Source organism: Enhydra lutris, unplaced genomic scaffold, assembly GCF_002288905.1.
Source record: "Enhydra lutris kenyoni isolate GAN:26980312 unplaced genomic scaffold, ASM228890v2 scaffoldscaffold4, whole genome shotgun sequence".
NCBI lineage: Eukaryota > Metazoa > Chordata > Mammalia > Carnivora > Mustelidae > Enhydra > Enhydra lutris.
The window spans coordinates 60787276-60796148 of record NW_019154088.1 but is presented as its reverse complement, the minus strand read 5'-3'; the positions used below and the strand labels follow the sequence as shown (position 1 = coordinate 60796148).

The window sequence follows — 8873 nt, the reverse complement described above, 5'->3', positions numbered from 1 at the left end:
TGTCACTTGTGATCTCTGTCTGTCAAATAAATAAATAAAATCTTTAAAAAAAAAAAAAACCCTAAAGACTCCATGAAAAAGCTCTTAGAATAAATGAATTCATCAAAACAGCATGATACAAAATCAACATACAAAAACAAACCACATTTCTACACAAAATGAACAATCTAAAAAGAAAATTACAAAAAGAATTCCATTAACAGCATCAAAAAGAATAAAATACTTATAAATTAACTTGACCAAGGAGGCAAAAGACATATACAATGAAAACTACAAAATATTGGTGAAAGAAAATAAAGAAGACATAAATAAATGGAAACACATCCCATGTTAGTAACACTAGGAGACTTAATATTGTTAAAATGTCATAATACCCAAAGAAATCAACAGATTCAACGCAACACTGATCAAAACCCCAATCACATTTTTTCTGATATAGAAAAACTCACCCTAAAATTCATATGAAATCTCAAGGGATCCCAAAGAGCCAAAACAATCTTGAAAAAGAACAGAAAAACTGGAGGACTTATACTTTCTGACTTCAAATTTTACTATAAAGCTACAGTAATCAAAACAGCGTGGTGTTGGGCCATCTGGGTGGCTCAGTCAATTAATTAAGCATCTCCCTTCAGCTCAGGTCATGATCCCAGAATCCTGGGATCCAGCCCTGTGTTGAGCTCCCTGCTCAGCTGGGAATCCACTTCTCCCTCCTCCTGTGTCCCTCCACTGACTTGTATTTTTTCTCTCTTTCTCAAATGAATAAAATCTTTAAAAATAACAACAACAACAACAAAACAGTGTGGTGTTGCCACAAAAACAGACACATGGACCAATGGAACAGAGAGCCCAGAAATAAACCCTCATATATATGGTCAAATGATTTGACAAGAGTGCCAACAAGAGTGCCACCCCTGGGGGGGTGGGGGAGGGAAGGACAGTCTTTTCAATAAATGGTGCTGGGAAAACTGAATATCCACATCCAAAAAAATGAAGCTGGACCCCTACCTAACATATATACAAAAATTAAGTCAAAATAGATCAAGTACATAACTGTAGGACCTAAAATAATAAAACTCTCAGAAGAAAACATAGGATAAAAGTTTCATGTTACTGAATTTACCAATGATTTCTTGGATATGACACTAAAGGCATAAGGAGAAAGAAAGGAAAAATTGACAAACTGGACTTTGTGAAAACTAAAACTTTTGTGCATCAAAAGACAACATCTATGAAGTAAAAAGGCAACCTAAAAGACTGAGAGAAAATACTTGTAAATCATGTATCTGATAAGGGATTACTATCCAGAATATATAGAGAACTCCTAAGCCTCAAGAACAAAAGACAAACAACCCAATTCAAAATTGGAAAAAAAGACAGGAATAGACACTGTTCCAAAGAAGATATACAAAGAGCCAATAAGCCCATAAAAAGATGGGAACCATTTTTTTTTTTCAGTGGCACCAATCATTAGGGAAATGCAAATCAAAACCACAAACACACACACACACACACACACACACACACACACAAACCTACAATTTCATCCCATTAAAATGGCTACTATCAAAAATCAGAAAGTAACAGTTGTTGGCAAGGAGGTAGAGACAGTGAAACACCTGTGCAATGCTGATGAGACGGTAAAATGGTATAGCTGCTGTGGAAAAAAGTATGGTGGTTCCTCAAAAAATTAAAAATAGAATTACTATATGACCTACCAATTTCATTTCTGAACATATATATATACCCAAAAGAACTAAAAACAGGGTGTTGAAGAAATAATTACACACTCATGTTCATAGCCACATTATGCACAATAGCTAAAATGTGGAAGAAACCCATGTCCAACAACCAATAAGCAGATAAGCAAAATGAATTATGGACATACAATGGAATACTATTCAGCCTCAAAAAGAAAGGAAATTCTGTGCTATGCTACAACACAGATGAACCTCAAGGACATTATGCTAAGTGAAATAAGCCAGAAACAAAAAGACAAATGCTGTGTATGACCCCCCCTCATATGAATTACTTAGAGTCAAATTCATAAAGACAGAAAGTACAATACTGCTTTCCAGGAGCTGGATGGAATAGAGAATGGGGAGTTATTGTTTAATAGGTACATTGTTTCAATTTTACAAGATGAAAAGAGTTACAGGAATTCTCTGACAACTGCATAGCAATGTGAATGTACTTAAAGCACTGAACTGTACACTTAAAAATGGCAAAGATGAGTGGGGGAGGGGCGCAGGGTGGCTCAATAGGTTAAACGTCTGCCCTCAGCTCAGGTCAAGATCCTGGAGTCCAAGGATCCAGTCCCCTATCCGGCTCCCCACTCAGCAGGGAGAGAGCTTCTCCCTCTGACCCTCCCCTCCCTGGTGCTTTCTCTCTCTCTCAAATAAATAAATAAAATCTTTCTAAAAAAAAATGGCTAAGATGGTAAATTTTATGTCATGTATCTTATTGTTATAAATATTAGGCTATATATAAGTATTTTAACACAAAAAAAGAGAGAAAAAGTATGACTAAAATAATCACCAAAAGTTGGAAACTCCCCAAATGTATATAAAGTGGTAAATGAATAAACCAACTACAGTATATCCCCATTTGGTAGAACACAGCTCAGAATTTAAAAAAAAAAAGAAAGAAAGAAAAAAGAACAAATTACCGGTACAACAACATGAATGAATCCAAATGTATTATGCTAACTGAAAGAAGCTAGATTTTAAAAGCTACATACTCAGGGGCACCTGGGTGGCTCAGTGGGTTAAAAGCCTCTGCCTTCGGCTCGGGTCGTGATCCTGCGGTCATGGGATGGAGCCCCACATGGAGCTCTCTGCTCAGCAGGGAGCCTCCTTCCCCTTCTCTCTCTCTGCCTGCCTCTCTGTCTACTTGTGATCTCTGTCTGTCAAATAAATAAATAAAATCTTAAAAAATAAAATAAAATAAAATAAAAGCTACATACTCAATGATTCTATTTAAATGACATATCAGAATAGGTAGACTATAGGGACAAAAAAACAGATCAGTGGTTGCTAGAAGGTGAGATGAGAGAGAGGTTGACTACAAAGAGACAACATGAATGAATTTAAAAGATTATGGGGATGAATATTTATTTGTCAAAACACACAGACAATACTAAAAACAAATAATAATTTTAATGTGTGACTAAAATCTGAACAACAATCTATCCTTTAAAAGTCAGCTATAAAAATGTCCAAAAATTCTAAGATGAGTTGTTTATTTTCAACACCCAATATGTCACACAACAATGCCAAAATTACAATGTAACATATTCAGCCACAACTTGTTTTTAACCAGCCTCTTAAAGTACAAAACTACTAAACAAGGAGTAAAACATTTTTTTTATTTTATGCACTACAGATTATACATAGTAGGTAGTACCAAAATGTCTGTTAACTAATACATAATTCAGTAGCATTTAGAATGACTTGGTCTTTCTAATTCACTGCCACGTACATACATAGATTTTAACACAAAATTATCTATTTCTCAACATATTAATTTATAATTAGAAAAGGGAAATGCTGTCCAAAAAATATATTAACCTGAATTTGTTCAGTTAATCAATAACGGCAATAGGACACACTTTATCTTGAATGAAAATACCACCTGGGTCATGAGTACGCAGCAACCTGGAGCAATAAACAAACAAATGAAATTCAACCTTACTCAGAGAATTCAGTTAGAATACCTTCAGTTATTATACCATTTAAAAAATTCCCTTTTTTCCCTTACAATAAGTCATAACATGTAAAACTTTCACTTTTTAAAAATATTTTATTTATTTATTTATTTACTTATTTGAGAGAGAGTGAGCAGAGGGAGGGGCAGAGAGAGAAGCCGGCTCCCCACGGAGACACCGGGCTCCCTCACAGGACCCTGGGATCATAACCAGAGCAGAAGGCAGATTTTTTTTTTTTGAAAGATTTTATTTTTATTTATTTGTCAGAGAGAGAGCACACAGGCAAGCAGAGTGGCAGGCAGAGGCAGAGAGAGAAGCAGCTCCCTGCCATGCAGGGAGCCCCATGTTGGACTTGATCCCAGGACACTGGGATCATGGGCAGCCGCTTAACCAACTGAGCAACCCAGGTGTCCCCGGAAGGGAGATTCTTAACCAACTGAGCCACCCAGGCACCTCCATGTAAAACTTTTATATATTTATTCACTTCTCTAAGCAGTGTTTTTCAAATCCCAATAAAGAATGGGTTTCTACTTTATTGTAATCAAACACAGCAACACTCAGTGTCTTCATTTGCTTCATAGTTTATCTTAAAATAAGTCAACACCTATAAAACTTACTTTGTGAACACAAAATTCTTCAATTTTGTCTACTTTTTAACATATGGGACAATCAGCTTTCTCTCTTCGCAGACTAATGCTCAAAATCTTCTACATCCCTCATACCACAATCAGCTCTACAACCTAATTTCTGACTCTATTCTACAGAGGATTCCATTCAAGCCAATTTAATTTGCTTGTTAGTCACAGAACAATTTTGTCATTCTCAGCTGTCACCCTGCAACACACCATTCCTTCTTCTTAGAGCAGGGACTTTTTCTCCCTTATCCTCTTGGTGAATCAATGCAAATCCATCAATTTTCTCAAAATCCAGCCCCTCCATTTCTCCCTGAGAGCTGACATAATCACTATGTACTCCATTAATCTTTGCTAGAATGTGTTGTTGCCTTATACATGTGCCATCTCATGTGACCTTCTAATAAGGGACCCTATCTCTTATTTCTTTTGCCTCCCTAATATCTACTACCATGTTTGACATATAGAAAGTTAATCATATGATTGACAAGTGAATGGTCTTAATAAAGATTCATACATCAAATGTTCATTGAATATGTATGTGCAAGTCCCTAAGTAAAAAAACCCAAGAATAATATAGCGACACAATACAATCTTCAGAAATATGTCTTTCTGCCAACTACTTTACTGTAGTCTTGGACTGACATTTTTACTACATGTGAGAAGCATTCTTTATCCAATAACATCAAAGTGTACTGAAACCAATTTTTGATAACTAGAAATAACATTGAAGGCATCATCACCAACTCCAACTTCTCCAGCATAAAGGTAAAACAACTATTTTTACTTTCAATTAAAAAAAATCTACTCGGAGGCAGAACACTTATTAATAAGAACATTCAATAAATTACTCTAAGCTAAAAATAATAAGCACATTTGTATAGTGCTTTTCTATTTACATTATCTCATCTGCCAGATCTGGTTGAAAAAGACAAACCACTGCTAAGTCAACTACTGCAGGGGTCCATAAACAATTCCTAAATGGCTATCAACTATAAAAACCAGCCAACGCTCCTTCCTGTAACTTCACCCAAAAGTCTTTATCAAATTCCCACAATAACCCAGTTTAGGATTTATGCTTCTAGCTATTATGATTATGGAGTAACTGGCAACCAGATTTACCCCCAGACAGTAAACAACTACAAAACTAGACAAAACATATGACATAACGGTTTATGGACATTGGACAATAATTAGTGTAGATGTGCATTCCCTGAGAGAAGGAAACAAGCTAGATAAGCCCTGAGAGCATCTTGACTTTCTGCCAAAGACATGTATGTCCTAAACACCCCTGCAGGCAGAGAGATTAAAAGCACAGCACAGCAATCTACTAACTTGAAGAGACAAAGATATAAATTCAGTAAGGTACAGGTAACAGGAATTACCGGAATAATGTACCAGAAAGGAGGGGTTATGCAGAAAAAAGCTCTAGACATCTAGGTAGGGGTCCACTTGAGTCTTACTTAATATTGATCTACATACACTTAGAGTGAAATTCCACAAGGCCAGGCAAAAAACAACTGCTGAGGAGCTAAAACAAACAAACAAACAAAAACAATGCAAGGTTCAAACGGGGTTGGAGACATTGGAGGTTCTATCCAAACAGAGTAAAGAAAGACTTGTATACTCCAGGCAGTAAGTAGAGACCAAAGCATGGATAAAAATCAGTCCTAGAATAAAGACTACTATCTAATGATCCCAAAAGAACTTAAAAACAAACATTGAAGGAACAACCAGGTCCTCAATTTAACATCTGTAACCAGATGACTAGCCAAATGGAAAACCTCATTATTCACAGGGCATCCGGTAAAGCACTCAGAAAGATTCTGCCTCAGCAGTGGGGCAATTAGATTAAATGGTCCCACTTAACAAAGATTAAAAGTAATACCTGAAAGGACCAAACACTTTCCAAGTAACCTCAATACATTCCAGAAAAAGTTTCAAGAACACACAGAGGAATACAAAAATATCTGCACCCAACAAGGTAAAATTTACAATGTCTTCTTTTACATGCCTGACAAGCATCAACTGATTTCCAAGCAGGTTTAAAAAAAAAAAAAAAAAAAAAAAAGGTACGAAAAAGAAAATACAGCCATGAGTAGAAATATCAATCAAAATCAGCCTAGACACGACACAGTTGATAAGATTAGGAAACCAGGACATTAAAAGTTGTTATAAATCCCATATGTTCTAGAAGCTAGAAAAAAGGTTGACTACATTTTCAGTAAAGACAGATAAAAAGATTCAACCCCGAACATCTAAAAATGACAACTAGAATGTTGGAGGTGCTCTACCTGACACTCAGTGAATAAGATTTTCTACTCTGATGGATTCAGGGCTCTATTCCTGGTATTGTATGTGAGCTATGAGTATTGTATTGTTCCTTCAATTCCTTTTGAGTGGTTCTTCCTAGCCTCAAGTAGTTCCCTCACAGGCATGCACTGATGAGTACTCAACTGAATTCTTGAAAGGAACCTCACTGATTAGTACTCAACTAAATTCTTGAAAATTCTCTTGCAGCTCTCTCTTCTCTGATATTCTGCCCTATGAACTCTAGCTACCTTACCTCCTCGGATAGCCTCCCAGCTCCTTCCCTTCAACTCAGGAAGATCTCTAGGTTCCTCTTGGGTTCTGTTGACCTGCTCCATGATTAGAAACTCTCTCCAGACTAGCACATTCTTAAGTCTCACTTAATTTATTTTCTATCACTCAGGGATCGAAGCCTTTTGCTGCCTGATGGCAAATGTCTTAGAAACTGTTGTTTCATATCTTTTCTCCAGGTGGGTAAAAGTGGAAGTATACTACTACTCCCTGTTGGTCCATCTTGGGTGGAAGCACTATCTATCAGTTAGATTAATTTTGTGACAGCACTGAATGCTGACATTTTCAAAAAATTAGATATATTCAATTACCATCACTCATACGTTAGTAAGTTATTCTAAAGCATATGATAAATCCATAACACATGGCAGAAAAGAATAATAACCATGAAAATGAAATAGGCAAATAGCAGCTGAGCGCAAAGAATAAACAGGACCCTGTAATCAAAAATAGCAAAAAGCTATTTGTTGGATGCATATTTAACAGCCAATGCAATTAATCTAGAGAGTAAGGTTTTCTACCTAAAAATGAGGAAAGATTACCTATGGTATGTTGCTGCAGCTCCAGGTGGTCAAGATCAAAAACAAATGGTAAGTAATTCCCAAGCTGCTTAGCAAGAGGCTTTTGATGTAAGCAAGAGATGAAACCCACACACCCAATCCGCCTGAGGCTGGCTCTTAACTTTCCTGTGTTTCACTGTAAGATCCTTAGTAATCCAAGCTTGCCTACACACTAGCTAAAATGGCTTTTGATGAGGCCACTTCAGAACTTGATATAGTGAATGACGCCTCATCCAAAGACAACAGCTCCCTCATCATGCAGTTGTTCAGAGACAACCTAACATTATGGACATCAGACAGTGCAGGAGAAGAATATGATGCCACAGAAGGAGCAGAAAACTAAGTGCATACAGGATGTCATCCTTCTCCCCCTCAAGAAACCTTTTTACACATCTCCATTTCTTATTCCATTTGAATTTCCTACAGCAAAGAAACCCATTCATGTGTATGGAATCACATGTTTATAGTCTTTTCACACTGTAGCTTTGGGAAAACCCCATTCCTTGATTTGTGTTTGGCTTGGCCTTCCTGGTGTGTAGTTAGTGCTGTAGAAAAGTATTAATAGCTTCATTTTGTATAAACACTAGTAACTTCTAAACACTTACGTAGAGGACTAAAAACATATCTGACATTTAAGTAAGCTGAACCAGTTCTGTAAGTAATTGGGTTTTGTATTACCGTGAAGATATGAAAATGTAGTTAATTATCACTTAAAGAGTATTCTGCAAAACTTAATTTCTATTTTCCCTCCCTTACTTTTTTTTAAGGGTTTCCCTTCAGTAAGCAACTTTCCATGATCTTAATGGATTCCTTTCTGGTAGAAATCCAGAATTATGAGATTAAATGGAAAAGCATTTGACATTTCTGGGCTGGATATCACAAAGTGAAATGCCTCCTGTATCCTGTATGTGATGGAGGTCTTGTATGTCTATGACAACAGAAGTTTCCTTACTCACTCTTCATTTGCTGCTATTTAAGTTGACAACTTCCCTTCCTAACAAAAATGTACTTACACCTCCTGCCTTGCTTGGTAGCTCTGGTACTCACTTCACTATGTATCAGAAGTAGTATGTTGCCACTAGAATGCAAGCATTGTTTTGGGCAAGTTAAAGTGCATGTCATTGCTTAATACACTAGAAAGGGAAAATAAAGGACACAAGTCCACACCTAAACCTTGAGTACTTTTCCATGCAGACTTGTCCACATGTGAGAGGGTGTCCTGTTTGTCTAATATTATTATTTAGAGAGTTGGACCACTATTGTGTGGTCATTGACTATAGTCCCAAAATAGCCTTATGAAATGTTATGCCTTATTTAACAGCACAGTAACATACAATATATATATAGTAACAGCACAGTAACATACTATATATATAT

General features: G+C 36.4%; 1 protein-coding gene across 4 annotated transcripts in view; it reads right to left on the bottom strand.

The window, feature by feature from the left end:
• Window positions 1–8873, bottom strand: part of LOC111159793 (fucosyltransferase 8) — a 294732-nt gene that overhangs the window by 243886 nt on the left and 41973 nt on the right. Inside the window, exon 2 of one of the 4 annotated variants that reach the window (XM_022522421.1) lies at window positions 3567–3653. The exons of 1 other annotated variant lie outside the window; for it this stretch is intronic. The gene's annotated coding sequence lies outside the window, so the exon portion shown is untranslated. Of the gene's footprint in view, window positions 1–3566; window positions 3655–8873 lie in introns of those variants that run through there. 2 more of the 4 variants (XM_022522403.1, XM_022522438.1) reach the window with 2 other exon arrangements.